The sequence below is a fragment of the Octodon degus genome, unplaced genomic scaffold, assembly GCF_000260255.1.
Source record: "Octodon degus isolate 3935 unplaced genomic scaffold, OctDeg1.0 scaffold00001, whole genome shotgun sequence".
NCBI lineage: Eukaryota > Metazoa > Chordata > Mammalia > Rodentia > Octodontidae > Octodon > Octodon degus.
In genome coordinates, this window is record NW_004524577.1 from 1,410,443 (window position 1) to 1,426,712 (window position 16,270).

Sequence of the window (16,270 nt, forward strand, 5' to 3'; positions counted from 1 at the left end):
CCTCCTCCTGCTCCTCCTCCTCCTGCTCCTCCTGCTCCTCCTCCTCCTGCTCCTCCTCCTGCTCCTCCTCCTCCTGCTCCTCCTTCTCCTCCTCCTTTCTCTTCCTCCTCCTCCTGTTCCTCCTCCTCCTGCTCCTCCTCCTGCTCCTCCTCCTGCTCCTCCTCCTCCTGGTCTTCCTCCTCCTCCTCCTCCTCCTTCTCCTCTCTTTACTCCTGATCTTCCTGGTGTCCCTCTTCTGTCTCGGCCTCGTGATCTTCCTCTTCTCCTGCACTCCTCTCTGTACCTGTGGTACTCCTTGCTTCTGCTGCGATCTCTGTTGTGGCTTCTGGACCGCACTCTCCTGCTGCGGTCCCTATTTGCTCTGTTCTCTTGTTCTTCTATTGTAACTGTGTTTACCTTTAGTCACGTCACGTTGTCTACTCCTGGACTGTGTGTGTCTCTCCTTTTCTTTACTTTTACTATGATCGTGCTCATCATTTTTGATTCTAGTTGCTTAGACTTCTCTTTACTTCCACTCCTTTCCTGATTTTTTCCTTTAGAATCAGGTTGCTTTTCTTTGTCTAATTCTCATGATCCCTTTCTTTACTCTTGACCTCAATCTCTTTTCTTCATGTCTGTTGTGTTTTGAATCTCTTCCTTACTCTTTGATTTCTCTTTGCTCTTACTCCTACTTTTAGATTTAGCCCTTTTCTTCACTTTGTTCTTACTATATTCATCTTCTTCTTCTGAATTTCTTCTGATTTCTCTCTGCTGTCAGACTGCTCTTTAACTTTCTTCTCCTTTTCATTTTTTCTGTTTGAACTTTCAGACTCACGTCTGTGATCAGTTATTTTTCTCTCCTTTACTCTAACTGGGCTCCTTTGATTTCCTTTCATTTCATTCAGTTCAGTCCTGATTAGCCCCTTTGATCCATCTGTCACCACTTGGTACCTCGTTGGCAATGCTCTCTGCATCTCTTGCCTCTGATGTGGAGCAGCCTCACTACGCCTGGAACGATCCCTTGATCTGGATCTGGAAGGGGTCTGATCACGCCTTGATCCTCTTCCTTACATCTTCCTGCCAGACCTAGTAGCTAAGAGTCAGTCCCTGCTGGTAGGAAGCAGGCTGGGAGCTAGGTGCATTTCTCTCTCTCTCTGTTTTTCCATTCCTTGCCATCAGCTTTGGGAGGACTTTTTCTCATAAGGAATCTATTTTCTGGTATTGGGGGAATCTCTTCTGGACAGACAGTCGACTGAGGTTGTGCTTCAATATTTTCAGCCTCACTTTCGCTAGATGCACTTTTCTTGCTTTTCTTTCTCTTCTTCTTTTCTTTCTTGTGTTTTCAGGAATTTTTTCTGTGTTTCTTTTTTCTTTTTCTTTTTTTGATTTCTCTTCAGAAGCACTTTCAGAATCAGAAGAATCAGAAGCCTGAGAGTCACTGGAGCTATCTGAAGCACTGGAGAGGAGGAGGAAGAGGAGGATGACTTATGCCTTTTTTTCTTCTTTTTTAACTTTAGATTTTGGGGTCAGCTCTCCAGAGCTGAGTATCCATACCTCAGCAAATGGCTTACTAGCTGTGTCTGTTTCCCTGTTTTCTATCTCTCTCACAACTTCTTGACCAGAGAGCATTTGTCCAAAAACATGATGCCCATCTAAATGAGGAGTTGGTTTCGTTGTTATGAGCAACTGTGATCCATTTGTGTCTTTTCCCCTGTTGGCCATTGACAAAAGAAATTCTTTGTTGTGTTTAACAGCGAAACTCTAATCGTCAAAAATTCCTCCATAGTAGACTCTCCTCCTCGTCCATTTCCTTCACTGAAGTCACCACCCTGAACCATAAAATCTTTAACAACTCTGTGAAAAAGGCAGCCCTTATAGTGTAATGGTTCTGGGTTGATTTCCCTGTCCCGTTTTCTCCTGTACCAAGACAACGAAAGTTCTCGCCTGTTTTGGGGCAAACATCAGAAAACAATTCTTCCAGCAGGTTGATTGTTAATGGCAATATAAAAAAAAAAATCGAGGACGCTGAACCTTTATTCCCATGGTTCCAATACTTCAATCTGTGCGGCTAGAATGTCCCCTTCTCTGGGCCTAGGCCTTCCAGCTTCCCCACACCTTTGGCCACTGTGCCCCAGGAGTGCTGTGCCTCTTTGGCTTAACCACGCCCCCAGTCCTCCTCTAGAGTGGGCTTGTGCTGCTACGTGACACGTCTCCTGCACGTTGGCCCGGGGAGCAGCTTATTTTTCAGTTCTCACCTTGAGAATCCCTTTTGCTTCCAGGTTAAAGTAAGCAGCAGGATTCTCCGTGGAGCGCTGCACACGATGCAGCCACACGTCTGGGTGACTGTTTGTCATCTGTGTCTCCCGACTGGATTGGAAGTTCCATGTGGTCAGGGCCGGAGGGAAGGAATTTTTAGTAAGTTGTACATTCTTCCTTTTCTGGCAAGTTTTTGATATTTGCCATTTGGTTCCAGATATTTATTGTGTCTGCATTCCTAAGTACTCTGACCGAGAGAGAGAGGGGAGGGAGAGAGAGAGAGAGAGAGAGAGAGAGAGAGAGAGAGAGAGAGAGAGAGATATTTGGTGAATAAATGCCGGAACAAAGGGGTGAATGGATGGCACCGTGTTGCCGAGCGCTCCGGCTGTGGCCTTTGGGCCTCACTGTTCATTTCCGTTCTTAAAGCGCAGTAATCATGAAGCTGTACTTTCACCTGGAAGCATAAGAATTTGAAGCCAAGTCTTGAGATCAGTGACATGTGGCATGCGCCGGTGGCCGTCTGCGCAACCCAGAGACCCTGCGTCGTGACAGGAGGCCGCTCTGCCCTTGCAGCAGTGAACTTGGCCACAGAGGGGCTGAGCGCAGCGCCAGCCGCCGCGGGCGGGTGACAGCAGCAGTGTCAATGTTAAAAGCATGGGATATTCTTAGATGCTTATTTTTATAATCAGTTTTATTATGGAGTTGCTAAAATGGGCTCAAGCCATATGTCTCTCCATCGAGAAAAGTCTGAGCATTGACTCCACGAAAGCAAACACGGGCAGAGATATCGGAAAGCTACTTGCAGGACTTTGGAAGCCAAGCCTTCGGGTTTTTGCAGCTCTAAATAAGTAGGGCTGGAGCAGTCCAGTGAGAAGCGCAGACAAAGACGCAGTGAAAATACTGTTTGTCTCCTTGTTCAAGGTTAGTTCAGAGTCACCAGAGATGTCTGCGTAGTAACAAAGAACCTGGTGGAGCTTGGGATTGTAGAGGGCTGAAATTATGCTGGGTCGAAGTGAGGCTGCCGTGTCGAAAAGCTGCACTTACCGAGTGACACCGCCAGATAGGCCTGACATGTCCTCCTGAGCAGGTGGCGGAGAGGCACAGGTGGCCTGTCCTCTGTGCTGTCTTCAGGAGGGGGGCGGCTGTTATCCAGGTTTAAAATAATGAAGTCGATGAAAACATGCTAATTTGCCCAGTGCTGAGTGGTCTAGCAGCTGGTGACGGAATTTTTAGTAAGTTATACATTCCTCCTTTTCTGGCAAGTTTTTGATATTTGCCATTTGGTTCCAGATATTTATTGTGTCTGCATTCCTAAGTACTCTGACCGAGAGAGAGAAAGAGAGAGAGAGAGAGAGAGAGAGAGAGAGAGAGAGAGAGAGAGAGAAACAGAGATAGATGGACAGAGACACAGGTAGAGAGACAGAAAGACACACACACAGAGAATATACAGCCTGAAATAAGATGTCCGTGTACTTGACAAAGGCCCAATTTTCTGCAATTGAATGACCCACACAGCCATGTTTCACTAAGAGCTATCTTACAGGGAATTTTTTCATTTGCTTTCCCCAATGGCAAATAATTTATTCACCCATGAGGACAACTACATGACATCTCTAACGATGTTTTTAAGAGAGGGGGCATAATTACATGCTCGTGGTAACAGCGTGCCCAGCACCAGGGGGCCGGCCTGGTGTTCTGAGTGGAGACCGCAGCGCTGGGGTGCTCCTTCCCGGGAGGCTGCACACCTGTCCGCACACAGGCTCGGGCTGCACCTTCCCTGCAAGCGGCACTTGCAGTAGTTCCCTGTTTTCTTTATCAATTCGGTGGCTTCAGGACAGTCACACATTATACAGCCGCCACATTTAGGTCCAAAACCATTCTGCTCTTTTCTATTATTTATTCACATGTCTGCTATGGCTTGGATAAATGCCCTGCCAAAGTGCACCTCGGGCAGCAGGGCTGGGAGGTGGGGACCTGCAGAAGGAAGCTAGGTGACTGGAGTGCCCTCGGAAGGACTGCTTCGGAGTCCCGCTCTGCTTCCGGTTCATATGGTGCGGGCTTGTCAGCGCCGCAGGCATGTCCTTACCCCTGACCAATCCAAAAATCTGTCACGAAGGCTGATCGTATCAGCGCATGCAGATTTAACTCCCTTTCTCTCTTCTGTCTGTCTCTGTCTCTATCTCTATGTCTGTCTGTCTATCTGTCTCTGTCTCTCTGGTGCTGTCTCTCTTTCCCTCCCCTCTTTTCTCAGTACTGGAGTTTGAACTCAGGGTCTTGAACTTGCACATCTCCAGCCTCATCTCCAAGGGCGTTGGGATTCTGGGCGAGACCCCATGCCTGGCTTAGATTTATTTCTTTATCATCACTCTGTGGGTGACTCTTGTGTGAGGCCTGGAGATGAGCCACACGGCTCTTCATTAGGAAAAGCCTCGCTGTCCCTCTTTGGGGAACAGAGAGCTGACTGTAGCATGATGTTAGGGTTGTCAAGGACTTGCTTAGCGGTGGAATCAGGGGCATGCTCTTGTGGGGTGGCCTCCACCTGGTCACTGGACGGGGTGATTAGATCAGTGCTTGTTTGTTTCTCTAATAAACGATCACAAGTGTAATTGAAATAGATTCAAATCTATGAGAGTATTTGGAAGGAGATTAACGACGTTGTGGTTTTTTGTTTTTGTTTTGTTTTCCTTTGCCCTGAGCCAGGGTCTCACTGTGCAGCTCAGGCTGGCCTTCAACTCACTTTGTACTCAGGCGGGTCTCAACCTTGCAAGGCTTCTCCTGCCTCAGCCTCCCGAGTACTGAGGCGTGTGACACCACACCCAGCCTTGACAATATGTCTTCTTAAAAATAAATTTTTAAAACATTCATTGTAGCTTTTGATCATACCTCATATGTATCCAGTCCCCTACTGGTTAATAGTAGGGGTTTTTTGTTGTTGTTGTTGCTATAGATAGTGCTAAGTATAAATCCTTTTTTTTTTAATGTACTTGGTACAGGGGCTGTAGGGTCTACAGGGCCCCACTATGTAGGCTGACTCGCAGTGATGCTCCTGTTTTCAGCCCCCCAAGTGCTGGGCTTACAGGCGCACACACCCAGTCTCCATTGCCGGCTCAGCGCGCCCCGGGGGCTGGGCCAGCGCAGCACATGGGATCACGCCCCGGCCCTGGGCTCCGCCTGAGCAGGCGCTTCAGTCCGCTGAGCTATCTGGCTGGCCCTGAACATAAATCTTTAATATATATCTTTCTGTACATACACAAGAATATCTACTGGATAGACATTCCTTTTGGTTATTTAAAATTTTATTTGAAGAGAAAAAGTACGTCAGAATTTTAGAACAACATAATAGGTGAGTAACAACAGTTAATACATCTTGTTATTTTCGATGTCGTTCCTCAGAGTAGAAGATACAGGCATGCAAATTGTCCCAACAGTATTAGCATAAACCTTTCTTTCCAATGAACTAAGTTCCAATGAGCTAAGAGAAATTAGTGGTACAGTCCTCCCTCGCTATTTCGTGGTTTGGCCTTTGCAGACTCACTGTGGGTTTTCAAAAGACGTTCGTCTAAAGTATTGCAGATTTTTTGCTATATCGCGGGATTTTGCAGTACTGTACAGTATACGTATGTTGTTAAAATTATGTAGGTGTATGGGTTTAGAGAATGGTTAAGAACATTTTAAAAGTGTAGGAAAGGTTTATAAGAGTATGGGAAGGGATGGGCTGGCCAGATAGCTCAGAGGGCTAAAGTGCCTGCTTCGGCAGAGCGCAGCAGCCGGTTCCGTCGCCAGCCTGCAGTGCCGGCCCCGCCCCCGGGGCCGCCGGACAGCGATTGAGCCTGGGCGTGGTGGTGTGTGCCTGTAATCCCAGTGCTTGGGGGGCTGCAAACAGGAAGATCACCACGAGTCCGATCTGTGTAGTAAGACTCTGTAGACCCTATCCTAAATTAAAAAAAAAAGTATGGGAAGGGTTTATAAGGCCTTAAAATATATACAAATACTAAAATACAACGTTTCTACTTCTCTGATTTTTCACTTATCGCAGGGGTGTCTGGAACATAACCTCTGGGATAAGTGAGGGACCGCTGTCTAACTCTCTTTAGTATCTCTCTATTCCCCCTTCCGCCTGCTTTTTTCTCCTTTCCCTTGTCCCAGTTTTTTTTTTTTTTTTTTCCTTTGGACCATTTTCTTTCCCTTTCACAGTATCTATGTAACCTTTTGGATCTCATTTACTCTTTCAGATTCTTACACTAGGGAGACAATATGGTGTTTACACATGGGAATCTGATTTATTTCCTTCTGAGAATGGTCTCTAGTTGCATCCATTTACGCACAAAGGCCTGAAGTTGAAAGGACAGGGTTCTTCAGGTTGCGCTGTGGGTCAACTTGCGCTTGGTATTTGAAGTTGCCTGCATGCTTTCTATTCATCTCTCCCCCAGGGCAGGCCCACCGGGGGATCGTTTGACTCACGCCCTCTAGCAGCAGAGTGTGTTATCCTGTTATCACATTAGAAAACTCCAAATTTTATAAGTGAGAAAATAAATATTACATCAGAGTCATTTTAATATGAATGCGGTTTAATGTATTTTCAATTGCTTAAAAATGATGGCAGGCAAATTAAAATAGTGTACATGTTAGAACAAGCAAAGTATAAACAATCTGTATTAGAGTCATAAAGACAAAGCACTTTAAGAGAAACCCGTGCTGCGGAGTGCGGCTTTGCGTTCCGTGTTAGACATCTTTGAATACAAATTTTCTCTTTTTTGCTCTTAAGAAAATTGAGATAAAAAAGCCCCACTTCCTAGACATGTCACCTTGGGGGTCAAGATTTCAACACATGATGTTTTGGGGGTGAGGGGAGCACACATGTTCTACCCCAGCGCATAGTGTGGTGTGAAAACCGAAGTGCCACGCGATCACAGGAAGAGCAGATGCAGGAACCCTCGGAGTGCAGCCTGTCGTGAAGTTGCTGACCGAAGCGTGGTTCTGGGTGGCAGGAAGGCCAGGTGGATCCCTGCCATTTGGTTCAGAAGGAGGCAGTGGCCAGGACAAAGGTGACTTTATCCCACCTAGAACGTACCTGGCGCATCTCAAGCTAAATCGAGGACCGCGGGCATGCCGTTGGCACTGGCAGATCCAGCGGCCAAGCCCCGTGTGTCACTCTAATGCGATACTCTGGGAAGCTGTGTGGGGCAGGCAGGCAGCTTTGCTCCGGGCCAGCCACAGCAGTTATCAAGCTGAATCCCAGTGACAGCCCATAGGGAGTTGAAATGTGTGGCTCGGAAGGAGGCAGGGAAGGCTCCCCACAGCCTGGCCTGTCTGGGTCACTGAACTGCAGTCGCGTATCAGATGCCCTAAATGCAGGGGCTTAAGGTATCAGTCACTTTTGAGCTCATGGCTTAGTAGGTTGGCAGCTTAGGCTGGCCTTGTCTGCGAGGCTTCTGCGATCGAGGCCGAGTTCCCGCTCACAATCTGCAGCCAGCTGTGGGTCAGCAGGAGCCTTTGCCTCTGAAGGTGGTTGGCGTGGAGGGGTCCCCAGCCTCCTCCCTTGGATTTCTTATCTACTGGGCAGCTGTGGCCACTTTGTCTCATGGTGACAGGGCTCTAAGAGAAAGTGATGGCCTCCGGCCTCTTGAGACTTATGCTCAGAACTGGGACTGTACTATTTTTGCTATGTTCTTTTTTTTTCTTCTTTGTCTTCATGAGACAGGGTCTCAATGTGCAGCTCAGGCTGGCTTTGAGCTCACTTTGTAGCCCAGGCTGGTCTCAAACTTGCAATGATCCTCTTGCCTCAGCCTCCTCAGTGCTGGGACTACAGGTAGGTGCCACCACGCCTGGCTCTCTGCTGTGTTCTTTAGGCCAAAGCAAGTCCTCGGCCCATTCAGGGGTGAGAATGTGAACTCCATCTCTTGATGGGAGAAGCTCCCAAATCGTTTTATAAACAGTGGGACACAGGGAGGGGTGAATATCTGAGAATATTTTGGTAGACAAGTAAGGAATTTGTGATCACTGATTCCTGTTTGGTATTTATTTAGAGTCTCGCTATGCAGTTCAGGCGGCCTTGATCACTATGTAGCGCAGATGGGCCTCGAACTCATGGCCTTCCTCCTGCCTTGTCTCCTGGGTGCTGGGATTACAGGTGTGCACCACCAGGTCCAGCTTTTATGTTGTTATTTAGCTGGTGACTGAAATCAGGGCCTTCACACTACACTACATGCTTAGCCCTTTTTTATTTTCTACTTTGACACAGGGTCTCATTAACTGACTGAGCTGTCCAGGCGAGGCTCAGACTTGCGGCCCTCCTGCCCCAGCCTCCTAGAGTGCTGCTCAGCACCACTATGCCAGCTCAGCAGGAGATTTTAAAGCAGGAGGTGGCAGCAAATGGTACATGGCCTAGGTCATTTGGATTGTAGGTTGGGGGCAGTTTTAAGAGTTTGTCATTGGGGCTGGGGAGGTAGCTCAGTGGCATAGCGCTTGCCTGGCAAGTGCAAGGTCCTGAGTTCAATCTCTATTACAAAAGAAAAACAAAAAAAGGAGTTTGTCTTGCCACTTGGTTGTGATCTTGGGATGGAAGGCTGTCTCAGAGGCACCCTTCCTGAGGCTAGACCTAGCGCCTGCTTGAAAACTCGCCCCTAGGTCACATCCGAGACTCAAAGCTGTTTTCGGCTGCGCTGGGTGCCCGCGAGGTGCCGCCGAGGGGCTTTCACACACACAGCTTCGCCTGTTCCGAGTTGCGAAGCTAATGCCGCCAGCGCAAGCTGAGCTGCGAAGAGTCCCAGACTTGTCTAAATTATAATTTGTTTGTTGGGCCTTGAGGGGGTCTGGAAAGCCTGTTCCAAATCCGCTCAACAACACACAAGCGTGTTTCCCCAAGCTGGCGCTTCTCTTCTGAGCACCGTTTAGGGGGTGCTTTGCCAAGAAGGGAGGTGCCGAGCGAGCGTTGGGCTGTGCTTCCCGCCAGCCGGCCCTCAGGCCCGAGGAGGCGCTGGGTGCTGCTTTGCTTTTCTCGCCGCCCGCTGAAGGCTCCATCAGAGTCGGCAGGAGGAGGTGGGAGAGGAGGGTCGGTCAGCACCTCCAGGGAGTCGCGGAGACGCTTCACCCTGGCAGGGAGGTGACGGTCACCAGCGGCCCCAGCAGTCGGTTCCTTCCTCCTGGAACAGCAGCGGCGTGGCCAGGCCCTCTCGGCGACGCCGGGCACCGGGCTGAGAGGGTCGCTCTCAAGCCTCCAGGTTCCCGCAGCTTCCCGTCTTCCCTGGTTCCTCCAGGGCAGCCTCTGCGCCGGGGCCAGCTGTGCTCATTCAGATGTTTCCTTTTCTTTTCTGTCTTTCCATAATGACTAAAAATGTCTAATAAAATAAACTTGTGCAGATTCTGTGGGTGGCCCGAAGTTTGATGTTATATGTGGCCTTTAAAATTATTTTAAAAGGCACTCAGTTGAACATTAAAGATCCGAAAGGGGAATTATTTAGTACAATGCATATTATGGAAAATTTCAGTAGCAAACCCGACTCATTAGTTCTTGGATGTGAGTGCCTAAGATTAAAAAAGTATAAGCTAAGACTAAGTCAGTTTTATGAGTAATACCGTGTGAGTAACTGGGCAAATAGTACACCTGTGAAATAGTGAATGGGACATGTAAATGGGACTTTGGAAGCTGTCCGCTGGTGTTCACTCTGTATATCACTTTCCTAAAAAGACCCTTTAGGGGCTGGGGAGATAGCTTAGTGAATAAGAGCTTGCCTGGCAAGCGCAAGATCCTGAGTTCAATCCCTGGTACCACAAACAAACAAACAAACAAACAACAACAACAACAAAAAACTTTAGAGGGAAAAATCTCTGTGATTCTAGAGAGAAATCCAGATGGAAGGAAAACCAGAAAAGCTATTAAATCTAATTTCCTAGATGCCTACATTTTAGAGCAGGGTGCCACCTGGGTTCCGTTGGGCACTCAAGTCATCTTTTCCTTGGCTCCTGAATGCCAGCTACAGCTGCCCCTAGAACTAGCTTCACATATCTGGATCAGCCATCCATTGAGAGGGTTTGGAAAGGCAGTCACTTCTCAATGTGGAAGGCGCTGCCCCAAGGAAGCTGGGGGCCCAGGTCCCTGTGTCCCATCATCACTAAGTTCTAGCTCTGAGTCCCTTTCAGGGAACAGTCTAGAGGTCAAAGTATGATCCTGGGAAGACTTGTAGAAAGGTTGGCATTGGGGATGGGCCCTCATGGGGCTTCGAGATCTACTCAGAAGCCTCATCTGCAGCTGACAAGAAACAGCCAGCAAAGCCGTCCTGTCCTGAGAAGCCTAACGTCATCTCTTCTTGCTTTAGTGACAAGGATTTGAAGTGGTTATTTTCGTTTTAAGCACCCCCAGGTAGGAGAAAGTCACACTATACCATCTGGAGGCCCCATTAATCCTTCAAGAAAGAGACTTCACAAGAAGTTCCAAAGGTGGCTCAGCCTGATGAGGGGACCCAGAGGAGACCGCGCACCTGAACTGTGACTTGTGTCATGTGCAAATGAAGGCAAGAGAAGAACAGCCGGTTAAGTGGAGATCTGCCGTTAGATGGGCAGTTCTGAGAACTCCTCAGGAGAGGCAGCCTGGGCACCATGTCCCTCCAGGAGTGACTGTGTCACAGGCTTCATTTAATTTTACCTTTGAGAGAAAGGTTGACAGCAGTGAGCGACAGATAGAGGAAAGCAAGGGGGTGTGAATAACGATTTCACTCATACCTAGATGTGACAGCAAAAGCTTTTCAATTTAGACATTCGGCCCCTCATAGAGATTTCTTAATCTTTAGAGAGACTCTGACGTGCTAGCATTTTCTGGTTGAATGTTTTCCTTTAGGAAACAATTCTTTAGGAACAGAGGTCCAGAGCGCGAGGCAAAAGCAATTCAGAACCACAATTTTTCCGAGATAGCTAACAGTTCCACTTGAAATGATCACTATGATAAAGAAAAATGTGCTTTCTTGGTCTCTGCACCGATTTTAATCATTTTTGAATTTTATTCTATACAACATCTTAAAAACTACCAGTCTTGATATTTTTTGATAGATGTTTCTAAATGTCCACCACCAAAACTTTTTTAAAAAATATTTTTTGAATCACTTAAGTTTGGCAAGTATAGGGAGTGTGCTTGCAATGTTCTTGGTTTTGATTTCTTATTTTTGACTTCTTCCTCCTCCCTGACCCCATAGATGATCAGATTCCAGGTCTTACATGCCCTGTGGCATTCTTCATTCATCCATCCATCCATCCATTCATTCATCATTCATTCATACATCAGCCATCATTCATTCATTCATCCAACATTCATTCACTCATTCAATCATTCATTCATAATCCATTCATTCATTCACCCATCCATCCATCATCATCCACCATCCATCCATCCATCCATCCATCCATCCATCCATCCATCCATTTATTCATCCATCATCCATCATTCATTCATTCATCCATCATCATTCATTCATTCATTCATTCACCAAATGTTCATTGAGTACCTAATAGATGAAACCTTCTCTCTTAACCTGGAAATATTCATCCTCTAACTATTCAACAGTGCTTTTTATTGACACTCCCTAGTATTCTTTGACATATTTGTCACTTGCAGTGAAAGTGACCTGCCCTGTTTAGCTGCAAGGATGTCTCCTATATGAGTGCCTTGCCTCTCTGAGCTTACATAAATAAGGTAGCTATCAGATTTACATACACCTGGTCATTTAAGTGGAGAGATAAAATGACACCAGCTTCCACTTAACAGACATAGCACACTGGGAATTTTGTGGTCACCCAGCAGAGGATACAGATCGCTCTGCTTGCAGTCTGGCCCGGTTGTTAGGACCAAAGGGGACCGAGAGGCTTACTGCTCTTACAGTGAGATGTTCTGGGAAGATAAGGCAGCATGCCCGAGTGACTGCAGAGAACGGGGTAAGGAGGCTGCCTCAGCACGCGTGGGTCGAGGTGGAGCTGGGGTGGAGGAATCTCGTAGAGTGAACTTCCTGCTGGTTCCACGGGAGGGCACTCAGGTTTTCCCATCCACTTGCCTCTAAGCTTTACCAGGTGCAGCATCATGTAGAATAATCTTCCTTTTTAAGGCTGAGTAATATTCCACTTGTATGGCTCCATTCTGTTTTGTTCATCCACTCATCAGTTGGTGCATATTTGTGTTGTTTCCACCTTTTGGCAATTGTGAGTTATGCTGCGTATGTTGATGTACTAATGTCTCTTTAAGCTTGTGTTGTCAATTGCCTTGGGTTGTATACTCAAAACTAGAATTGCTGGAATGTCTCTTATTGCAATGTCCCTTTGATGTCCAACTGATGACTAAAATGGACAGTGTTTCATTTAGTTGAGTTTGAACTTATTTAAGCCATCATGGTTTTCTCTGAGGCTCATAGCCCGAGGCTGATAGGGGGATAAAAGTTCCACCGAGCGACTCACTCAGCAGGCCAGCGCTGTGTGTGTTGAGAAGCAAAAGGAGTGCTTTGGTCAGACAACAAAAGGACATAAGCGGCGTCTCGCGGAGGCTTTGTACTAGGGCTTTAATGCGCACGGAGAGCTGTGTGACCTTGGTTCGCACTTTGGATGCCTGTGAGGCAAGAGGTTCATGGGCTGCTTTACCACCAAGGGAGAACATTTGGATCAGGAATTGTTTTCTCCGTTGGCCAGACCACTGGCACGGGTCCATGAGTCTGCAAAGTGTGCAGATGGGGCCAGTTATTGAGCTGTGCTAAGGGGGCTTCCTGAAGTTCAGCCAACCGTGGTGGCCTTCGAGCTCCCCGCTTTTACAGCAGCATCCTGGTGTAGGAAGGAAAGCAGCAACTTTATAGCAAGTTCCATATTGGATGTGGCTAAGGTCTTGTCTGCAAAAGCAGCGGGCACTGTCAGGGCTGCTGGGATTCCCTTCCAAAGATACATGATGTCCCTGTGGTGGGAAGACAAGGTGAAGCCCAGAGGCTGCTGAAACGGGCTCCGCACAGAAGATACCGAGGTGCATCTATGATCGAGTGCAGAGTGTTTACCAGTTGCTGGCTGCATGAAGCCAGTAATTTAAATAGTGGTTATCGAGATGGTGGAATGGTGAGGGGCAGGGAACGGCCTGTTGGATGTTTGGAATCCAGCAACACAGCAGTAAGAGGAGGAGGAGGAGGAGAGGAGAGAAGAGGGCCCCAGGGGCCCGGCAAGGATCTGAAGGGAGAATTCGAGTCCATGGAGGGAGCGAAGAGGGGCCACAGTGCAGAAGAGGCGGTGGCAAGTGGTGCTTCCTCCTGAGCCCCTGGCGTAGGGCATGGCCGGGTGGGCTCCCACCTGCAGAGGCACGGTGACTGCTGGAGACTTGGGAGCACTCCACAGAGCAACGCACCCGTGGAATGGAGCCGTGGACATGACTGCCGTGGCTGGTGAGTCATTTGGGCTCAGATGCCCCGCCCACCCAGGAGAGGGCAGTTGGCTGGTAGCCGTTTTGGAAAGGGGCCAACAGAACTGAGGACTCAGAGTGGCTTTGGGGTGCTGCATCTGGAGGCTTTGGGTGTCGGGGGTTCAAGCCTGCAGGAGGTCAGGCCAGCAGGGAATAAGTTCAAGCAGGAGGGAGTCAGTCGAGCCACTGCAGGCTGGAAGACTCAGATCGCAGCCTCACAGCCAGAAACCGGTAGCAGCCTGCACTTCAGGGGAGCCGAAGGCCCAGGTTTGCTGGGATTATCCACCATGGCATACTTCTGTTGCTGGCTTGCTGGGATCAGTTGACATGGAGCTGGACTCTGTCTGTCTCTTTCATCAACCTGGACAGCACAGACACCCTGGAGTGAACAACACGTGTCTGCTTCTTTTCCCTACTCTGCTTTTCTTATTTTTAATTTTTTCTTTTTCTTAATCACATTTTTATACAAGTGAGAACATTGTTTCAAGTTTTTTTTTTTTTTTTGGTCCTGTTGTTGTTTCTGTTTCTTCCTTCTTTCCCTGCTGTCTTCTTCACCAGTTCTTGAATCTTGTATAGTCTTCCTTTTTCTCAAGTCTAGCTTCTAGTCCTTTCTCTTCTTCTATTGCTCTACTTCCCCCTTAACCTTTAAAAAGGTTTTCCCCGCTGAGGGTAAAGTTGCCAAGTTGAGGAGATATTTGCTTATATACTTATATAATTTTCTGGTTTGTATTAGATTTGGTTATATAACAGCAAATCCTGTTCATATTGTTAAAGATGGCAAATTAGTAATTACCACAGTTTGTCATTTTTTTGGATATGTTTCATGCTATTGTTATCACTGATTGTACTACTTTAGCCAAGGTGACATAACTGTTCTAATCAGTTGTCTTGTAGCCAAGACTGAGATTGCCTGGGGCTCACAAACAATACTACAGGCCAGTGCCAAAGAACCCTGGGCTAGGCCAAATACATAGCAATTTCTCATGGTAAATAAATTAAAGAAGTAGGATCTTGCAGCTGACTCAAAATCCAAAAGCCAGTTATACCTGGAAGATATCTCTGAGAAGTAGTCATTTCCTAAGGGCTCTTCACACTAGCAATAAAGATACCTATCATAAACAATTTATAAGCATCAATCCAAGAATTAAATAAAAAATAGAAGCTGAGAGAAAATGAAAAGATATGGATATAAGACTTCCAGCTCACCAAAGGCAAACCTTGGAGGGAATAAGGTGGAAAATTTCAAAAGCCACCTTCCTGGACTCTCTGAAGTGGAAACAGCAGATAAATTGAAACGAATAAATAAAGTCCTAGAGAAAAACAGAAATAATTTCTCAGGTAGGTTTAGAGATGATGACCACGATGAAGGGAATGCTTAGTGAATCTAGAGAAGATACAATAAAAAAGAAGAGTTTAGAAAAATTATGGAAATCATGAATGCCCAACATGGGCAAGAAATGGGATCCATGCAACAGAGTCAATCAGATATCCAGGAAACTAAGAATTCTATTGAAAGTACCAGAATTAACCAGTGTGAGGGCAGAATATCAGCTCTAGAAGGAAGGGTTGCAGTTAGTGATCATGACAAGAAAGATTTCTTAAAAACAGCAAAGGACCATGAAAAGTTTATCCAATGACAGCTAGACGATGCACAGGAGAAGGATGTAAGATTGACCAACATCAGTGAGAAAGCAAGACATTGTGCAAGTGACTTTTAAAAAGCTGTTCACAGAAGGAAGGGCAGAAAACTTCCATGGCAGGGGAAGATAATTTGACAGACAGGTAATTGAGGCATATAGAACTCTAGCTAGTTATGATTAAAAGAAATCTACCCAAGGCATATAAGTCAGGATTCCAGAAATTCAACACAAGAGCACAATATCAAAAGCTGTTAGAAAAAAGAAACAAATCAATTATAGAGGAAGCCCATCAGAATCACAGCAGACTTCCCAAAACAAACCCTTAAGTCAAGGAGAGCTAGGAGTGAAGCATTTCAAGCTCTAAAAGAAAATAACTTCCAACCAGATTGAGGTACCTCACAAAAGTAGCTTTCAAAATTGATGGAAAAATAAGATACTTCCATGCAAAGAGCAGCTGAAGAAATCCATGACCACCAAACCAGCACTTCAAAATGTTCTGAAGGACACCACAGAAAGAGATAGTGAGGGCTGCAGTTCTCTGAATTCCAACAGAAAGAATCTAGCAGGCCAGGAAAATAATTACACAGGGGAAAGAAAGGGAATGAACAACAAAAAACTAATATGACAAGGAAAAGTCAGTAAATAACATGTATAACCAGAAATGTAAATGACCTCAACTCACCAATGAAAAGAAACAGACCAGCAAAATGGATCAAGAAATAGCATCCAACAGTGTGCTGCACACTGGAAACACGTGTAACTCAAGAAGAAGCTCAGACTGAGGGTCAAGTGGTGAAACAATGCTCCATGTGACAGGAGCCCAGAAAAAAGCAGGGGAAGCCACCATGTTTGTGGACAAAGTGGATTTAAAGGCAAAACAAACCAAGAGAGACAAAGAAGGTCACTACAGCCTTGTAAAGGAAATAGTCCAAGAGGAAGAGATAACAATCATAAATGTATATGCAAAGAATACCAGTGCCTCCAA

The 16,270-nt window shown here is 46.6% G+C and overlaps 1 pseudogene; it reads right to left on the reverse strand.

Annotated features, from left to right (window-relative positions):
• Nucleotides 1-2,022, reverse strand: part of LOC101565526 — a 2,850-nt pseudogene extending 828 nt beyond the window's left edge.
• Nucleotides 2,023-16,270: the final 14,248 nt, after the last annotated feature.